The 21,816-nt window shown below is 46.1% G+C and overlaps 1 pseudogene; it reads left to right on the forward strand.

Moving 5' to 3' along the window:
• Positions 1–21,816, forward strand: part of LOC144953663 (uncharacterized) — a 267,013-nt pseudogene that overhangs the window by 70,782 nt on the left and 174,415 nt on the right.

The raw sequence follows: 21,816 nt of genomic DNA on the forward strand, positions 1-21,816 counted from the left end.
TTAAAGGCACCCTCTAAGGTGCGTGGATGTCTGGCTCAAATCCCCAAGAAGCAAACTCTTACCAACGTCTAACCGAGACACAGTAACGTCTCGTAAGTCGGACTACACACGCGATTACCAGTTTATCCACTAACAAAGACACTTACTTGTTGATGCACGACGTATCGATGTCCTTGGAACCCGTCTGAAGAGATCGCCACGAACTCTCCCGAAGCAAAGTCGCCAACCAGTCGCCAAGCAATCGTGCTTGCCAGGCTGGGTCTCGTGGAAGAAGGGTTATCTGGAGAGCGAGGAGTCGAGCGTCTATCCTCAGCAAAATCCCTCTCGAAATAACCTTGAGGTCTGATTTTAAGCCCCTTATATCTTCGCTCTCGCATTCAAATCCTTTGTTCTCGACTTGGCCTATCATGGACTTTGCATTCAATTGTTAATTTTAACATTAACAATCCGCCTATCTAGCAACATAATACATATCACTGCATAATTGTACACCTCCGTTTGAATAAGGATGTGCATCTCCATGCATAATTCCGTGTTTCGTGTTAATTTTCTAATATTCACCCCCTAATGTCCTCTAAACTGCTGCAAGTTTAGAGGATGATAAAGTGACATACAGTCTGAAGTATCAAAATTGGTGATCTCGAGCTTGATTTGGAATAAGATGTGCAAGTTTATACTGTACTGACTTTGTTTAATAAATATATTTAAGGACAATCGTGTTGAGCGGGGTGCTTCTAGAAACGAGTGTTTTATATTATAATTTCTGCAATGAACTTTGAATAATCATCTGAATGTAAGCGTGGTTTATTATGATGTCCATATTAGAGGTGTTTTGGGTTAGATCGCTTAAATATATACATGTGTCGTTGAAACCCGCCACCACCCGACAAAGCCAACTAGTAAGGGTTGTCACGTAAACAGAACATGCAAATTTGTCACTAGTACAGCATACCGGTTTGTTGAAGAGCCAAGCCACAACATTTACAATCTGAGTACGACGTTTCGCCTGTAATTAAAACTAGCCTCATCAGTCGACAGTCAGCTTTGGGAAGTCTCATGTGTTGACCACGCAGCTGAGCTCTATTGAAGTACGCTGCCCTTTGTCGGCATGCATTTATGTAATGTTTTATTTTAAAGACACATTTCTATACTTCAGCGATCTGACCTAACAACCTCTATTATGGATGCTATTGGTCCCGAAATCCTACATGTTAAATTCGTGTGTATGTGTTTAATATTTTGGATGTTTTTTTTTAATGATAATTGCATTAAAAATGGAGATGTTACCAGCGCCTCGAACCCGTCCAGAGACCTCGTGGACCTCTGTGGTGGCTCCGCGCCTTCCCTCCAGGACATTGCTCACATCCAAGCGTTACCGTCCGGCACCGCGGATGCGGTAGCGGATTCTTTTTTCCGAACTTTACTCGAGGCTGGGTAATGCCAAACAACAGGGGGCTCTTCTTCTGAGAAAAAAAACGGATCAAGGGGGCGTGGGAGAGTGGCGTAAGGTGTGGAAAGCTCTCAGCCCCAGGCTACCGTGGGGAGTGGTGGTTGCTCATGCATCCACCGAAGATGAATATCAGTCGAGGGATGAAAGCAAGGCAAATGAGTTAGATTCATTCTATGACCTCCTACCTAATAATCCCATGATACTCATATGTATGGATGTCATATGTTTATATATGCGAACCTAGGGACGGAAATGCGAACTGGGGGTGAGGGATTAGAATTGCACTATAATTATTAGAATCGCAATGTGGCCGCATTAGAATTTGCTGAATGTGCAATCTCAATGAATTTGAATAGCTATTTACAGTATTTAACCTCACAATCCAAATCAAAACTCGATGAGCATATTTATTGTTTCAGTTGTTAGATCTAGTAATATGTTATTCATCATCATCACGATCAATGGGCTAAGGGTGCATAGGTGTGAACTGCACATGTATGTACAATCGTGCGTGTTCGCAGTGGAACGCAATCCTTGTGTGCATACACTGCTGTGTATGTACACTGCGTTGTATGTCTGTATGTACACCCTGTATATGCACACTGGTGTGTGTATGCACTCCGCTTTTTAAATGCAGCAGTGTTTGGATGCACACTCGTGTGTGCATGTCTACTCGTCCGTGTTTTTTTAATGAAGGATATGGTAGCAATAACGTACGATCAGTCATGTTTAAAAACAAATCAGGTCTGTATTGATTTGCAAGAATATTAACAGTAAAACTCGCATTAAATGTTTTTATCAATTCGCTTGGTCAAACGGTTAACAAACTAGGAAATTTATATCACTTTCAGGAATGCAACAGTTATAAAATATTCTCAAATCAAACACGTAAATATCGATTAATAATCTTCTTGGTTCTTTCGGTAAAGTTACGTATAAGGGAAATAATAAAAATAAAACATAATAAATTAATTCTCACGACGTTTCGGCCACAACGCACACAGCCGTCCTCAGGTGAAGACCAGGTCTGTCGGGGAGACAGTGTCTGAATGCCACTCTACTCCACTACCCCACTGCCCCATTGACCTCTTTCCCTCTGCCCCTTTGCCGCACTGCCCCCTCTGCTCCACTGTCCCTCTGCTCCACTGTCCAACTTCTCCTCAGGTCCAATGCTCCACTGCCCTTCTTCTCCACTGCACCTCTGCCCCTCTGTTCCCCTTCTGCCACAGTAGTTGAAACAAATAGTTGAGTTTCTCGTCTGAATGAAACACCACCACGCTTGGAGCGTATATTTAAGCTGGGTTGTAAGGGGAAGAGCGCCTTTACAAATTAATTTGCAAATCAAGAGGAATTTAGCATATGCAGATATGTGATTAGTACTACTTGTGAAATGCGTAGGAGGTGGGCGGGGGGTTTCAAAGTCATATTATGCCCGTGCATTTATGCAGGAATAGCAGCATCAAAGGGAGGGGATAGGGGTAGCATTAATAAAGGGAAGGAATGTTAATAGTATGTAGCTGCAGTAACTAAACAACCACGTAAAAAACTAAAGTATAAACTACATAGTATCATCAGTATACTAAATATACTCTCCAATAAGCTGAGCTACTAACAGTAAGTAATACATTCCAGCTAAACTTTTTTCCCTTACATCACACGGGTCTACCCCGTTCTATATGCTGCCATCGACAAACCCAACATTAAATTATATACTGTTCAGATGATCGTCGCTGGTGTTGGCCGTGAGCATGAATTTAACGTGAGCGAGAATTGAGCTGTGCGCTAACCACTACACTACCTCTACACACGCGCGAGTGTGCATGCACAGCAATATTAACGTCAATATTTTTTTGCAGATTAATAAAAATCTGATTTTTTTTTAACTATCTGAGCATCCGTTAACTCTACAATGCTTACAACAAACACGTACACACACGAGTCAAAGTCAAGTGTACTTACACAGCAGTGTAAATACACACACGCTTACAGGCAATACCATGTCGATTATCATTAAAAGTGTATGACAGCAATCGTAATAATTTGCGTGGATTAAATTAAACAAATCACCTTGATTGTTCTGTAGCGCTCATATCAACACAAGTACTTCAATATATTTATAAAACAAAGTCAGCACGGTATAAACTTGCACCTCAAAGTTCTAAATCACAATTTTAATACTTCAGTCTGCATTTCCCTGGTAACGCATTTGAACTGGCAGCATTTTGCAGCATATTGCAGGGTGAATATAGTAAATGAATGCAAATTATGCGGTGAGATGAATATACGTATTCAGGCTTAAGCTCAATGGCAAGATTAGCGAAGCTCTGTTGCTAGATATGCAGATTGTAAATTCTAAAAGCAAAAATTTAATTTAAAGATCATGAAATACAACGTCGAGAAATTCATATTTCATCAATGCAACATCATTCCAAACGACCCCACCATTTGTGTGCTGGTGTCATTGACCCAATTCGAATGATACCTGTGACTTACAGCTTTCCACACCTTACGCCACGCTCCCACGCCCCCTTCATTCGTTTTTTGTTTATCAGAAGGAGGCACTCCCTGTTTTTTGCCATTCCCCTGCCACGAGTAAAGTTTTGCAAAAACAACCCCCTTCCTTCATTGACCGTGTCAGACGGTAACGCTGTGGTGGATGTGAGCAATGTCCCGGAGGGAAGGCTCGTAGCCACCACAGCTGCCCACGAGGTATTTGGACGGGTGCGAGAGGCTGGTAACCCCTCAATATTCAATGGAATTACCGTAAAAACACGTCCAAAATATTAAACACGTGCAAAATATTTAACACAAACACACTGGTGTATATACACACCGAAGGTCGTATGTTACAGACTAAAAGGTGATGATTGTTCTTGTTGCATTACTTTATTAAAGACCACGCTTACAAGCTAAACCATTCAGATGATTATTTAAAGTTCATGACGTAAATTATAATATAACACACTTGTTTGCTAGAAGCACCACGTTCAACACGAGTGTCCTTAAATATGTTTATTAAACAGGTTCATCACAGTATAAACTTGCACCTCTTAGTCCAAATCAAACTCGACATCTTCATTTCTATATTTCGAACTGTATGTCGCTGTTAAATCTTCTAAACCTGCAGCCGTTTACAGGACATAGCCGGGTGAATATTAGCAAATTCACAGGAAGCACTGAATTATGCATACAATTATGCAGTGAGATGCACATACATATTAAGGTTTAATAACAATGGCCAGATTAGCTAAGCTATGTTGTTTGATATGCAGTTTGTTAATGTAAAAAAATAAATTTAATTCAAGGTCCATGATAGGCCAAGACGAGAACAAAGGATTTGGATGCTAGAGGGGAGTTATAAGGAGCTTAAAATCAGACCTCAAGACCATTTGGAGAGGAATTTCACTGAGGAAAGACGCTCGACTCCTCGCTCTGCAGATTACCCTTCTGCTAGACCCAGCCTTGGCGAGCACGATTGCGTGGCGACTGGGAGAGTTTGTGGCGATCTCTTCAGACGGGTTACAGGGACATCGAAACGCCGTGCATCAACAAGTAAGTGACTTTGTTAGTGGATACACTGGTAATCGTGTGTCGTCCGACTTACGAGACGTTACTTTGTCTCGGTTAGACGGTAGTGAGAGTTTGCTTTTTGGCGATTTGAGCCAGACATCCACGCAGCTTAAAGGGTACCTTTAACTCTCAACAACACCCGCGACTGTTCCTCTGCTCTGAAGAATCAGTCACATGGAGCAGATAAACTCTCCACAGCGCCACGCACACACGGTTAAGAAGCCATTCAATTCCTCTGCGTGTGTGAAGGCGTTTGCACGTAAAGCATATCTTCACAGTCACCAGAAAACACACACGGGCGAGAAGCCGTTCAATTGCTCTGTGTGTGGGAAGTCATTTTCACTGACATCAACTCTTAACCATCACCAGAAAACACACACGGGCGAGAAGCCGTTCAATTGCTCTGTGTGTGGGAAGGCATTTTCACGGAAATCAACTCTTAACAGTCACCATAAAACACACACGGGCGAGAAGCCGTTCAAGTGCTCTGTGTGTGGGAAGGCATTTGCAGATTCATCAACTCGTCGCAATCACCAGAAAACACACACGGGCGAGAAGCCGTTCAATTGCTCTGTGTGTGGGAAGTTATTTTCACGGAAATCAACTCTTAACAGTCACCAGAAAACACACACGGGCGAGAAGCCATTCAAGTGCTCTGTGTGTGGGAAGGCATTTTCACTGAAATCAACTCTTAACAGTCACCATAAAACACACACGGGCGAGAAGCCGTTCAAGTGCTCTGTGTGTGGGAAGGCATTTGCAGATTCATCAACTCGTCGCAATCACCAGAAAACACACACGGGCGAGAAGCCATTCAATTGCTCTGTGTGTGGGAAGTTATTTTCACGGAAATCAACTCTTAACAGTCACCAGAAAACACACACGGGCGAGAAGCCATTCAAGTGCTCTGTGTGTGGGAAGGCATTTTCACTGAAACAAAATCTTCAAAGTCACCAGAATACACACACGGGCGAGAAGCCATTCAAGTGCTCTGAGTGTGGGAAGTCGTTTTCACAGAAATCAACTCTTAACAGTCACCAAAAAACACACACGGGCGAGAAGCCATTCAATTGCGCTGTGTGCGGGAAGGCATTTGCAAGGAAGTCAGATCTTCACACGGTCATCACCCCGAAACAAGCATGAGAAGATCAGCAATGATAGGGAAGTGAAATCAAAAGGTGAAATACAAAGTGCTGCAATTAGTCCTGAAAAAAATGAATCTTTCGAACCTATGCAGGTGGATCCTGAGAGATGCGTTGATGTAGTGGATGTAATGAGTCCTGACGACAATTCCTATTTCGACCCCATGCGGGTTGATAATGAGAAATGGCTGCTGGAATGGCTGGATAATCAAAGTATTGAGTACTTCTGTTAAAGTCCTGGAATGTGCACGTTTGTGTCTCTGTTAGATCAATTTATAAGGTGAAATTGATTATATCAGTGATTTCCAGCACAACTCCAAGCTAATTCTAATCAATTTAATAAAACCATTCGATTGCTCTGTGTGTTGGAAGCATTTTTACAGTCAGCAACACTTCACACGAATCATCAAGCAAAGAGTAAAAATGTTGTCATGAGTCCTAAACGAAATTCCTCTTTCGAGCCCATGCAGTTGCAACCTGAGAGATGGATTTATGTATTGGAGTGGCTGGAGAGTCATATTTCTGTCTCTTATATATATGTTTCAGTGATTTCTAGGATTTCAAGCGAGAGTGATGTTGTTAATGCTCTACATTGTGTTCAGATAAAATTGTTCCTGATAAGTTCCAGAAGTGTTCACTCATTTCAGGATGACAACAATTTTATACTTCGATAGATACATTGCTTCGTCTCGTAGTTGGATCATCGGCTCTGTTAAATGTGTGGTGTTTATGGTAGAAGTTGCCATGTGTTGTCATCTTCTCACAGCTACTGATCTGGGTGTGCCGTCTTCTTTTAAGATTTACCCATTCCTGTTATTCATTTTGTCGTAGTGTTTGTGTTGAATTCCGTGTCTTGAGTGTTGAGGTTTATTCTAGACTTCGTCACGTTAAGGTGGTGCTTTGTCGTCCGATCGGATTACTTGTTGATGTGGTGTGATGCGCAGTGGTTGTGAGGTGGTTCAATTCCTGATTTTACTCTCGTGGTTAAGTGGTCTTGTTGAGCTAAAGTTGGAGAAAGTCAGTGATCACAACTTTGCTCAATATTTTAAACATGTTCATTAATTTTCATCATTGTAATAAATTAATTCACTTCAAATAATAGGTTTAAGAGTGTGCGTGGATTGCACGTTCGTTGTTCCTGTGTTTGATGGCTTGGACTTCTGGACGAATAGCTTCAGTTGAAAAGAATGTCAAAGGGGAAATCGACGTTTACGTGTTTGATTTTAAGAATATCCTTTAACTGTTGAATTCCTATTGGGAAATAATTTGCCTAGTTCCTTTCCTGTTTGAGCATGCGTATTAATAAAGATTTCGATACGAGTATTAACGTCAACTTTCTTGCAGATTAATAAAGACCTGTTTTTAAAGATGACTGATCGTACGTTATTGCTACCATATCGTTCCTTTTAAAAAACACGGACGAGTAGACATACACACACGAGTGTGCATCCAAACTCGACTGTAAATACAGCGGTGTGCATTCACACACGAGTGTGCATGTGTTTCTACGAGTTTTAACGTTAATATACTTGCAGAACAATAAAGACCTGCTATGTTAAAGATGACTGATCGTCCCTTATTGCTACAATGTTCATAGCGAACACGTGTGGAGGCGAGTTTCAGGTGAAGCATCTCCATCACACAAGTTTACCCTTACCTGGCAGCATCGTGGCAGTCCGCTGGTCACACTCACTACGTCACACTCACGAGCTGTAGGGGCGGGGCTCTGTCTGCTCACTGGCGCTGTTTTCATTCATTTAGCACCACGAGTGGGGAGTCTCATCCCTGTAGTTCCCTGTTGTGGTGGCGCATTCCTACCACGTTTCCCTTAAATGATTTGTACGACACAATATAAAAACAATTTGTTTGTTCCAATACATAATCATACACGAGTACACATATACACTCCCATGTACACACACCCACACACGAGTGGACATACACAGAAGTACAGATCCATGTACATACAAACAGTAGTATACTTGTATAGCGGGGTTTTGTCATCATTTTCACAGGTTAGGCTGACGATATGAATCTTAGATGCCCCGCTGAGTGGTCACAACATCTATGCTTCTATATAAGGAACAAAACAGTGAGACTTCCCAAATCTGGCTGTCGACTGATGAAGCTAGTTTTAATTACAGGAGAAACGTCGTACTCAGATTGTAAATGTTGTGGCTTGGCTCTCCAACACACCGGTGTGCTGTACTAGTGACACATTTGCATGTTCTGTTTACGTGACAATCCTTACTAGTTGGCTTTGTCGGGTGGTGGCGGGTTTCAACGACACATTTATATATTTAAGCGATCTAACCCAAAAAACCTTTAATATGGACATTATAATAAACCACGCTTACAAGCTAAACCTTTCAGATCATTGTTTAAAGTTCATGGCAGAAATTATAATATAAAACACTCGCTTTCTAGAAGCACCCCGCTCAACACGATTGTCATTAAATATATTTATAAAACAAAGTAAGTACAGTATAAACTTGCACATTTTATTCCAAATCAAGCTCGAAATCACCAATTTTAATATTTCAGGCTGTATGTCGCTTTATAATCCTCTAAACTTGCAGCAGTTTAGAGGGCATTGGGGGGTGAATATTAGCAAATTAACACGAATCATGGAATTATGCATGGGGATGCACATCCTTATTCAAACGGAAGTGTACAATTATGCAGTGAGATGTATTATGTTGCTAGATATGCGGATTGTTAATGTAAAATTAACAATTGAATGCAAAGTCCATAATAGGCCAAGTCGAGAACAAAGGATTTGGATGCGAGAGCGAAGTTATAAGGGGCTTAAAATCAGACCTCAAGGTCATTTCGAGAGGGATTTTGCTGAGGATAGACGCTCGACTCCTCGCTCTGCAGATCACCCTTCTTCCACGAGACCCAGCCTGGCGAGCAGGATTGCTTGGCGACTGGTTGGCGACTTCGCTTCGGGAGAGTTCGTGGCGATCTCTTCAGACGGGCTACAGGGACATCGATACGCGGTGCATCAAAAAGTAAGTGTCTTTGTTAGTAGATAAACTGGTAATCGCGTGTGTAGTCCGACTTACTGTGTATCAGTTAGACGTTGGTAAGAGTTTGCTTTTTGGCTATTTGAGCCAGACATCCACGCAGCTTAGAGGGCGCCTTTAACTCTCAACAACACCCGCGACTGTTACTCTGCTCTGAAGAATCAGTCACATGGAGCAGAAAAACTCTCCACATCGGCATGCACACACTGGCAAGAAGCGGTTCAATTGCTCTCTTTGTGGGAAGGCATTTTCACTGAAACAAAATCTTCACACTCACCAGAACACACACGGGCGAGAAGCCGTTCAATTGCTCTGTTTGTGTGAAGGCATTTGCCCGTAAAGCAGATCTTCACCATCACCAGAAAACACACACGGGCGTGAAGCCATTCAATTGCTCTGTGTGTTTGAAGTCATTTGCACAGAAATCAACTCTTAACACTCACCAGAAAACACACACGGGCGTGAAGCCATTCAATTGCTCTGTGTGTGGGAAGGCATTTGCAGATTCATCAAATCGTAACCGTCACCAGAAAACACACACGGGCGAGAAGCCGTTCAATTGCTCTGTTTGTGTGAAGGCATTTGCCCGTAAAGCAGATCTTCACCATCACCAGAAAACACACACGGGCGTGAAGCCATTCAATTGCTCTGTGTGTGGTAAGGAATTTGCATGGAAATCACATCTTCACAGGCACCATAAAACACACACGGGCGAGAAGCCGTTCAAGTGCTCTGTGTGTGGGAAGGCATTTGCAGATTTATCAACTCTTCACACTCACCAGAAAACACACACAGGTGAAAAGCCATTCAAGTGCTCTCTTTGTGGGAAGGCATTCTCAATTAAACAAAATCTTCACACTCACCATAACACACACACGGGCGAAAAGCCATTCAATTGCTCTGTGTGTGGGAAGGCATTTGCAGATTCATCAAATCTTCGCAATCACCAGAAAACACACTCGGGTAAGAAGCCATTCAATTGCTCTGTGTGTGGGAAGGCATTTTCACGGAAATCAGATCTTCACAGTCACCAGAAAGCACACGCGGGCGTAAAACCGTTCAAGTGCTCTGTGTGTGGGAAGGCATTTTCACGGAAATAAAATCTTCATAGTCACCAGAAAATACTGTTATTAATTATGTCGTGGTGTTTTGTGATTTCCGTGTCTTGAGTGTTGAGGTTTATTCTAGACTTCGTTTGTACGCGTTACATTTCGATTTAAAGCTTTCGTGACTGCATGGATTCATCTTCTTGGTTTTTTCGGTAAAGTCACGTAGAAGGGAAGTAAAAAATAATAACAATAAAACAATTCTCACGACGATTCGGCCACAACGCAAGCAGCCGTCCTCAGGTGAAGAACAGGTCTGTCGGAAAGACAGCGTCATTCAGACGCTGTCGCCTCGACAGACCTGGTTTTCTCTTGAGGACGGCTGCTTGCTTTGTGGCCGAAATGTCGTGAGAATTGTTTTGTTATGTTTCATTTTTATTATTTTATTACTTCCCTTCTACGTGACTTTACCGAAATAACCAAGAAGAGTGAGTAGGTGGCTTTAGAGTTCAGTTGTATTCACTGGGTCTCCCGTAGGGTTCAGTGTTACTCACTGGGTCTCCTATATAGGGTTCAGTGTTACTCACTGACACTCCAATAGGGTTCGGTGTTACTCACTGGAGCTTCCATAGAGTTCAGAATTCGTCACTGACGCTCCCTTCGGGTTCAATGTTACTCACTGACACTTCCATAGGGTTCAGTGTTACTCACTGGAGCTCGTTAAAGGTTTCTGTGTTACTGGAGCTCCCTTAGGGTTCAGTGTTACTCACTGGTGTTCCCTTAGGGTTCAGTGTTACTCACTGGAGCTCCCTTAGGGTTCAGTGTTACTCACTGGTGTTCCCTTAGGGTTCAGTGTTACTCACTGAGGCTCCCATAAGGTTCCCATAGGGTTCATTGTTCATCACTGGGTGTTCCATAGGGTTGTTGTCACATTCTAAGTACAAGTACATATTTTTGTTATCAAATTACAAGTAGAAGTTATTATCGTTACTATCAAGTTACAAGTAAAATGATTATTATGTCGTAAGTACAAGTAATTATTGTCACGTTACAAATAGAAATGAGTATTATTGTTATCACTTTATAAATTATTATTGTTCTTGTCATTCGCACAGTGCCAGATTACAGGCACACTCCTGTAATCTGGCACTGTGGAAGGTAGAGAGGGTTGGTGGATCCCCGCACAGTGAATGTTGTGAAACCCTCTTCCCTTGGGCGTCTAGGTGCCATCACCTGTCTCGCCAGGAGAAGACAGTACAGCAAGTGGGATGGTCGCCATCTTCACCTATACGGTTTACAGTGTTTCCCCCTCGTAAGCGTGGAGTTTCTCCGAGTGCTCCGGTTTTCCCCACCACTTGTGTAAGCGCTCGTCATTCATTTGGCGAAATATATTAAAATAAAATCTCAATTCAGAACCTTACTATGACTCAGTGTGGCTTTCCTGGAATAAGTCTATTATTATAAAACATTACAGGAACTTAATATTCAATTCTGATTCCGCAACCCTCAATGCCCTTTTAAAGTTCAATTTGTGCATGTCTAAAGACATTATGACACCTGCTGGTTAGAAAAGGGAAGCACGGGTACAGGCACCGCTGTAGCAACATCCAATCTGAAAGGGAGAGGTATCTGGGCCAAAGGTAATGGGTGGGGCTGGCCGGGATGCTCCGGGAACCCGCTCGAAGGCTCCACGATAGGGCGTGGCCAGAGGCGGAGCCTAGCCGCGCTTGCGTCGATATAAGCGGGGGCGGAGGAGGGCTCGGGGGTTCGTGTGTGGAGTCTTGGGTCCGGACTGCGTCTTTGCTCGCCGTCATCTCTCTCCATCGTCCGAGCACGTGGAAGATCTCCTGCGGCTTCCATCACCCTCCCCGACTCGCCGTCAACCAGTGCTGTGGCCGAGTGTGGATGGTGGAACCACGCTCAGTGATCGGCCGTGTGTGTGTAGCCCGTAGAGACGCTAACATCCAGTGTTGTGAGAGATAAGCTGTTGTGCCCGTATATGAATGAAAGAAGTACCCTCTACACGATGTGTTGCGGAAGTCGCTCATTATGCATGCAAGACTCACACAAACATCCATACTCAGAGACCCAACAGACATCCATAGACTCCAACACACACACACATAGACTCACACAGCGACCTTATTAGGCTCACACAGAGACCCATAGCCTCACACAGAGATCCATACATTCAAAGAGACCCAAAAACTCACACCGAAATTCATAGATTCGTACAGAGGCCAATAAGAATAAAAATAAAAATAAAGAATTTATTTTGTACTGAAGGACGAGCAATAAATATCTTTTTCACAGATGTGCAGTCAGGCGGGTCAAAATTTAACAACAAAAATAGAATACAAAACACGACAGGAGAGGTAAACAAATTATTTACATATATACAAATGAAACTAAACAATGTTTTATCTTACCACGGCTAAACCTCGAAACACTTAACCCTCTAAACCTACAAACCTCTAAACCCATAACCTTCAAAACCATAAAACTCTACCCTTAACCCTCTCATCCTCAAAACCGTAACGTTCTAAAACTCTCAATTCCTAACCTAAATCCCAAACCATCTAAACCCCAACCCTCTTAAACACCTAACCTTCTAAACCCCTAACTCTCTAAACCCGTATACCCTAAAATACCAACCCTCTTAACATCTAACTCTTTAAACCCTCTAAACACCTAACCCTCTAATCCCATAATAAAGGGTTTTGGGGGTAAGTTCATGTAAATGTCAATGCGTCATTACACCTGCCACCACCCGACAGCCAATTAATACATTTTATCACGTGACCAAAAAATGCCAATTTGTTTCTACTTTAGGACACCGCTGTGTTGGAGACTAACAAAAAACACCTTTTATTACAGATAATATTAAGTGTAGGTGTTAAACCCTCTCATCCCTGGCCCTCTAACCCCTTAACCCTTGAAAATCCTCAAATCCATAACCTTCTAAATCCCGAAATCTCTAAACTCCTAAACCCATAACCTTATAAACGACTAAACTCCTAAACCTCTAACAATCGAAATCCATAAACCCTCGACACCTCTAAACACCTAACTTTCTAAACCCCCTAACCATCTAAACCCCCCACCATCTAAAACACGAACCCTCAAAACACCAAACCCTCTAAACTCCTTTACCCTGAAAACTCTAACCCTGTAAACCCCTAACCCTCTAAACCCCGAACCATCTAAACCCCTAACTCTTTCAACCCCTAACCTTATAAACCTTTAAAAACCAACCTTCTAAACCCTCTAAACACCTAACCATCTAAACCCCTAACCTTATAAATTCTAACCTTCTAAAACGCTAAATCCCAAACCTAAATCCCAACCCATCTAAACTCCAATCCTCTAAACCAGAGGTCCCCAACCTCTGGGCCACGGACCGCTACCGGTCTGAGGCATGTTAGGAACCGGGCCGCACAGCAGTCGGTGAGCGGTGGGCGAGGGAGCGAAGCTTCATCTGTATTTACAGCCGCTCCTCATCACTCGCATTACTGTCTGAGCTCTGCCTCCTGTCAGATCAGCGGCGGCATTAGATTATCATAGGAGCGCGAACCCTACTGTAAACTGCGCATGCGAGGGATCTAGGTTGCACACTCATGAGAAGTCAGAATCTGACACTTATTTAAGTCCGCGCATGGCCCGCCCACTTCCGTCTGCGCCTCTTTCCCGCACTGCGCAGTTTTGGTAAGCTCACAAGCTAACCCTAGCCAAAATGAGTAAAAAACAAACATCGCTGCAGAGCTTCTTTGAAAAGGGGGAAAGACCCAATGGTGACCCCCCCCCCCCTCCAGTCCGTGCAAAAGTTACCTTCCACGAAACCGGACCCTGGTACCAAAAAGGTTGACGACCGCTCCTCTTAACCACTCACCCTCTAAACTCCAAAACCACTAAAACCATAACCCTTTACAACCCTAACCCTCTCATACCATAATAAAGGCTTGTTGGGTTAGATTGTGTAAATATAAATGTGTCGTTAAACCCGCCACCATCCGACAGCCAATTAGTGAATCTTGATTTGAAGCTTTCGTGGCTGCAGGAATCCATACTCTTTGGTTCTTTCGGTAAAGTCACGTAGGTAGAAATAAAATAAATCACGACGTTTCGATCGCAACACAAGCGGTCGTCATCAGGCAAAGGAGTCAGCCTCTAAAGGCAAACAGTTTATAAGGGTTGGGGATGGGCGTAGCCCAAGTGTACCGACAGCACCAGGAGCATGGGCGGTGCACGAGTGCCATGCAGAAACAATGCCAATGCAGCAACAATCCCAATGCAGCAACAATGCCAATGCAGCAACAATGTCAATGCAGCAACAATGCCAATGCAGAAACAATGCCAATGCAGCAACAATGTCAATGCAGCAACAATGCCAATGCAGCAACAATGTCAATGCAGCAACAATGCCAATGCAGAAATAATGCCCATGCAGCAACAATGCCAATGCAGCAACAATGCCAATGCAGCAACAATGCCAATGCAGCAACAATGCCAATGCAGAAACAATGCCCATGCAGCAACAATGCCCATGCAGCAACATTGCCCATGCAGCAACAATGCCAATGCAGCAACAATGCCAATGCAGCAACAATGCCAATGCAGCAACAATGCCCATGCAGCAACAATGTCAATGCAGCAACAATGCCAATGCAGAAACAATGCCCATGCAGCAACAATGCCCATGCAGCAACAATGTCAATGCAGCAACAATGCCAATGCAGCAACAATGCCAATGCAGCAACAATGCCAATGCAGAAACAATGCCCATGCAGCAACAATGCAGCAACAATGCCAATGCAGCAACAATGTCAATGCAGCAACAATGCCAATGCAGAAACAATGCCAATGCAGAAACAATGCCAATGCAGAAACAATGCCCATGCAGCAACAATGCCCATGCAGCAACAATGCCCATGCAGCAACAATGCCAATGCAGAAACAATGCCCATGCAGCAACAATGCCCATGCAGCAACAATGTCAATGCAGCAACAATGCCAATGCAGCAACAATGCCAATGCAGCAACAATGCCAATGCAGAAACAATGCCCATGCAGCAACAATGCAGCAACAATGCCAATGCAGCAACAATGTCAATGCAGCAACAATGCCAATGCAGAAACAATGCCAATGCAGAAACAATGCCAATGCAGAAACAATGCCCATGCAGCAACAATGCCAATGCAGCAACAATGTCAATGCAGCAACAATGCCAATGCAGAAACAATGCCAATGCAGAAACAATGCCAATGCAGAAACAATGCCCATGCAGCAACAATGCCAATGCAGTGGGTGAGAGAGCTGCCGTGGCAAGAGGTTATATAGGTAAGAAAGGGGGGGAGGAGCAAGGGGGGAGAGAGAGAGAGGGGGGGGGAGTGGGGTAGGGGGATGGGGCTGCGTGAGCGCTAAGGGAATAGAGGACGTGAAGCCTGGGGGGGGGGGGGGGGGGGGGGGGGTGGTGAGTGGGCGGGGATTCAAGTGGGAGGCTGGGAACGCTGAGGATGCAGGGGGAAATTAACTCGGAAAAATAGACCAGTACCCGGCAGATATGATGGAACAACCATGAACAATTAAGGTTTCACCTGGTTAATAACATCCTTTCAATGATTGCTAAATTTGTATCCATCTTCTCGGTTGAAGTTATGTCTATATTTATAAATCTGTATGGCTTCATGAACAAACTTTGGTAGTAGCCCGAAGGTTTGCAGAGTACCTTGGTTTCGGAAAAAAACAATATCATGCGAGCCCACAACGTGAAAACAAGGGTCAGCCACGGCAGAGGTATTGGTTCTGCCGTGTTTCAGATCTCTCTTGTGTTCGCGAACACGGTCCGAGACATGTCGTTTCGTTTCCTCACTGTAGCTGCTACCGCAGGTACAAGTCAGTTTGTAGACTCCAGATGGAATTAGATCATGGATTAAGAAGGTACTCCACTTCGGCCAATCGTTTCCACTATCAACTCACCTACCTACAAACTGGCCCGTTTTATGTCTGATACCTTGCTTTCATTCATGGGCAAGACTACCTTAGCAGTACGTAACAGCTCACTTGGTCTCTCTAATAAAGGACATTTCACTGTCCCCAGATTATTTGCTCGTCAGCTTTGATGTAATTTCTCTGTTGTTCAAGGTTCCGGTACCTGACACTTTAGCAATAATTTACGATTTAGTCCAACATGGACTGAATCTTGATGTACCTACTCTGGTTAGGCACTGCCTTACCAACACTTACTTCACCTGGAATGGTACTTTCTACAAACAAAATGAAGGTACCCCCATGGGTTCTCCCTCATCACCAGTGATAGCGAATGTTTTCCTGGAGAAATTTGAAACAAATGCCATCCAGACATCCACCCTTCCTTGTGGAAGAGATATGTAGATGACACTTTCGTCATTTGGCCACATGGCCTGCCAGCATTGAACCAATTTCTCAACCACATCAATTCCATACACCCATCCATCAAATTCACCATGGCAGTGGAGAAGGATGGTAAGCTACCATTCCTGTATGTTTTGTTTGAGAAGAGACCTGACAGCTCGTTGGGACACTGTCTATAGGAAAGCCACCCACACATATTCCTTTCTGAAACCTGATTCCCACCACCATCCGGCACAGAATAATCCCCTCATCAAAACACTACACCATAGGGCCCACTGCATTTCCGACCAACACCACCTAGCCAGTGAACTGGAACACGTACACCAGGCCCTCAAGATGAATGGGTACTCGGACCGCATTATTAGCAAAGCTGTTTCTCCAACTATGAAGAAACAACACCCTGAGAAGGTAATCAAAACCATCACGTTACCATACATAGCAGGTGTTGCCAAAAAGATTTCCAAAATCTTAAACAAACACAAGATCCAGGTCCGATTCAATACAGTACACAAAATCCGTGATCTAATCCCATCTGGAGTCTACAAACTGAGTTGTACCTGCATTAGCAGTTACATTGGGGAAACAAAACGACATGTCTCGGACCGTGTTCGCGAACACAAGGCAGATCTGAAACACGTCAGAACCAATACCTCTGCCGTGGCTGAACATTGTTATAACACTGTGGGCTCGCATGATATTGTTTCTTCCGAGACCAAGGTACTCTGCAAACCTTCGGACTCCTATCAAAGGTTTGTTCATGAAGCCATCCAGATATATAAAATAGACGTAACTTTAACCGACAAGATGGATACAAATTGAGCAATCATGGGAAGGATGTTATTAACCAGGTAAACCCTTAATTGTTCATGGTTGTTCCATCAGATCTGCCGGGTACTGGTCTATTTTTAAATCCTTTATATTAAGTTCGCTTGCTTGCTTGCTTGCTTGCGTGCTTGCTTGCTTGCGTGCTTGCTTGCTTAGGACCGTGCAAATCTTTTGCTCGTTTTTTAACACACTTCCCGTGATCCAATCGAGCTGACATTTTCCACACAGACTCGTTGTGACAGACAATTAATTTTCGTGAAAATTCCCAAAATGTTACACTTTTTAGGCAAAAAAAAAATATTTTACATATATTCAAATAGAACTCATTCATGGCTTTGGCTGAACGTCACAGTATAAGAGCCCAGAGCGTAACCCCTCCACAGGCCGTGGCGGAGTAGCGCAGTTGGTAGCGCCCTCGCTTCCCATGCCAAAGGTCGCGGGATCGATCCCCGTGTCCTCCACAGGCGAATATATTTTTAAATCCTTTATATTAAGTTCGCTGCCACGCATATAAAGGATTTATAGTGAAAAACTTTGTTTTTACGGGTTATGCTCATTCCGTGTTATTTCCCCCCGCATCACCAGCGTTCCCAGCCTCCCACTTGCAGCCCCGCCCACTTCCCCCCCGCTTTACATCCTCTTTCCCCTTAGCGCTCATGCACTGCCCCCTCATCCCCCTACCCCCCCTCTCTCCCCCCTTGCTCCTCTCCTCTTTCTTACCTATATAACATCTTGCCACAGCAGCTCTCTCGCCCACTGCATTGGCATTGCTGCTACATTGGCATTGTTGCTTCATTGGCATTGTTGTTGCATTGGCACTCGTGCACCGCCCATGCTCCTGGTGCTGTTGATACACTTGGGCTATGCTCATCCCAAACCCTTATAAACTGTTTGCGTTTAGAGGCTGACTCCTTTGCCTGATGGCGACCGCTTGTGTTGCGATCGAAACGTTGTGATTTGTTTTCTTTTCTTTCTAATTACATGACTTTACCAAAAGAACCAAAGACCAATTAGTAAAATTTCCTAAACCCCAAAACATCTAAACCCCTAAACTTATAACCTTCTAAACTCCAAACCCTCCAAACCAATAAACATCTAACAATCAAAACCCATAAACTCTCTAAACTTCTTAAACACCTAATTCTCTAAACTCATAACCTTCTAAACCATAACCCAATGAACTCCTAACCTTCTAAACCCCTCACCCTCTAAGCACCTATACCATAAAAACCCTAAACCTCTGAACCCCTAAACTAAACCCCTAAAAAAACCCTAAACTCTAAAACCTATAACCTTCTATACTTCTAACCCTCTAAACCACTAAACCTCTACATATCGAAACCCATAAAGCCTCTAAACCTTTAAACACCTAACTATCTAAATCTCTTAACCCATAATATTCTAAACCCTAACCTTCTAAAACCCTAACCCTCTGAACCCCTAACCCTTTAAGTCCCTAAACCCCTAAAACAATAGCCATCTAAACACCTAAACCTATAAACCCCTTACCCTTTAAAACCCTCCCTCTAAACCCTTAAACCCATCATCCTCTAAACCTGTCAACCCATAAACTTAGTCCAATAAATATCGAACCCTCTAAACTTCCAACCCTCTAAACCCATCACCCTCTAAACCCTTATAGCCCTAAATCCCTATACCCCTAAACCCCTAACCCTCTTAAACCACTAACCCTCTGTGTGGAGTATGTTGGGTAGTGGGTATCACACTGTGGGTGGGTGCAGGGTGTGTGTGGTGGGTGGAGGGTATCACAGGGTGGGTGGGTACAGGGTGTGGGTGGTGGGTGGAGGGTGTGGGTGGTGGGTGGAGGGTATCACAGGGTGGGTGGGTGCAGGGTGAGTGTGGTGGGTGCAGGGTGTGGGTGGTGGGTGCAGGGTGTGGGTGGTGGGTGCAGGGTGTGTGTGGTGGGTGCAGGGTGAGTGTGGTGGGTGCAGGGTGTGGGTGGTGGGTGTGTGTGGTGGGTGCAGGGTATCACAGGGTGGGTGGATGCAGGGTGTGGGTGGTGGGTGCAGGATGCGTGTGGTGGGTGCAGGGTATCACAGGGTGGGTGGGTGCAGGGTGTGGGTGGTGGGTGGAGGGTGTGTGTGGTGGGTGCAGGGTGTGTGTGGTGGGTGCAGGGTATCACAGGGTGGGTGGATGCAGGGTGTGTGTGGTGGGTGCAGGGTGTGTGTGGTGAGTGGAGGGTTTCACAGGGTGGGTGGATGCAGGGGTGGGTGGTGGGTGCAGGGTGTGTGTGGTGGGTGCAGGGTGAGTGTGGTGGGTGCAGGGTATCACAGGGTGGGTGGATGCAGGGTGTGGGTGGTGGGTGCAGGATGTGTGTGGTGGGTGCAGGGTGTGTGTGGTGGGTGCAGGGTATCACAGGGTGGGTGGATGCACGGTGTGGGTGGTGGGTGCAGGGTGTGTGTGGTGGGTGCAGGGTATCACAGGGTGGGTGGATGCAGGGTGTGGGTGGTGGGTGCAGGGTGTGTGTGGTGGGTGCAGGGTGTGTGTGGTGGGTGGAGGGTGTGTGTGGTGGGTGCAGGGTGTGTGTGGTGGGTGCAGGGTGAGTGTGGTGGGTTCAGGGTGTGTGTGGTGGGTGCAGGGTGTGTGTGGTGGGTGCAGGGTGTGTGTGGTGGGTGCAGGGTGTGTGTGGTGGGTGGAGGGTATCACAGGGTGGGTGGGTGCAGGGTGAGTGTGGTGGGTGGTGGGTGCAGGGTGTGGGTGGTGGGTGCAGGGTGTGTGTGGTGGGTGCAGGGTATTACAGGGTGGGTGGATGCAGGGTGTGGGTGGTGGGTGCAGGATGTGTGTGGTGGGTGCAGGGTATCACAGGGTGGGTGGGTGCAGGGTGAGTGTGGTGGGTGCAGGGTGTGGGTGGTGGGTGGAGGGTATCACAGGGTGGGTGGGTGCAGGGTGTGGGTGGTGGGTGGAGGGTATCACGGACTGGGTGGGTGCAGGGTGTGTGTGGTGGGTGCAGGGTGTGTGTGGTGGGTGCAGGGTATCACAGGGTGGGTGGGTGCAGGGTGAGTGTGGTGGGTGCAGGGTGTGGGTGGTGGGTGCAGGGTGTGTGTGGTGGGTGCAGGGTATCACAGGGTGGGTGGGTGCAAGGTGAGTGTGGTGGGTGCAGGGTGTGGGTGGTGGGTGGAGGGTATCACGGACTGGGTGGGTGCAGGGTGTGTGTGGTGGGTGCAGGGTGTGTGTGGTGGGTGCAGGGTGTGTGTGGTGAGTGGAGGGTATCACAGGGTGGGTGGATGCAGGGTGTGTGTGGTGGGTGCAGGGTGTGTGTGGTGGGTGCAGGGTGTGTGTGGTGGGTGCAGGGTTTCACAGGGTGGGTGGATGCAGGGTGTGGGTGGTGGGTGCAGGGTGTGTGTGGTGGGTGCAGGGTGAGTGTGGTGGGTGCAGGGTGTGTGTGGTGAGTGGAGGGTATCACAGGGTGGGTGGATGCAGGGTGTGGGTGGTGGGTGCAGGGTGTGGGTGGTGGGTGCAGGGTGTGTGTGGTGGGTGCAGGGTATCACAGGGTGGGTGGATGCAGGGTGTGGGTGGTGGGTGCAGGGTGTGGGTGGTGGGTGCAGGGTATCACAGGGTGGGTGGATGCAGGGTGTGTGTGGTGGGTGCAGGGTGTGGGTGGTGGGTGCAGGGTGTTGGTAGGGGATGCAGGGTGTAGGTGGTGGGTTCAGGGTGAGTGTGGTGGGTGCAGGGTGTGTGTGGTGGGTGGAGGGTATCACGAACTGGGTGGGTGCAGGGTGTGTGTGGTGGGTGCAGGGTGTGTGTGGTGGGTGCAGGGTGTGTGTGGTGAGTAGAGGGTTTCACAGGGTGGGTGGGTGCAGGGTGTGTGTGGTGGGTGCAGGGTGTGTGTGGTGGGTGCAGGGTGTGGGTGGTGGGTGGAGGGTATCACAGGGTGGTGGGTGCAGGGTCTGGGTGGTGGGTGCAGGGTGTGTGTGGTGGGTGCAGGGTATCACAGGGTGGGTGGATGCAGGGTGTGGGTGGTGGGTGCAGGATGTGTGTGGTGGGTGCAGGGTGTGTGTGGTGGGTGCAGGGTATCACAGGGTGGGTGGGTGCAGCGTGAGTGTGGTGGGTGCAGGGTGTGTGTGGTGGGTGCAGGGTGTGTGTCGTGGGTGCAGGATGTGTGTGGTGGGTGCAGGGTGTGTGTGGTGGGTGGAGGGTGTGTGTGGTGGGTGCAGGGTGTGTGTGGTGGGTGCAGGGTGAGTGTGGTGGGTGCAGGGTGTGTGTGGTGGGTGCAGGGTGTGTGTGGTGGGTGCAGGGTGTGTGTGGTGGGTGCAGGGTGTGTGTGGTGGGTGCAGGGTGTGTGTGGTGAGTGGAGGGTTTCACAGGGTGGGTGCAGGGTGTGGGTGGAGGGTATCACAGGGTG

Source organism: Lampetra fluviatilis, chromosome 80 (genome assembly GCF_964198595.1).
Source record: "Lampetra fluviatilis chromosome 80, kcLamFluv1.1, whole genome shotgun sequence".
NCBI lineage: Eukaryota > Metazoa > Chordata > Hyperoartia > Petromyzontiformes > Petromyzontidae > Lampetra > Lampetra fluviatilis.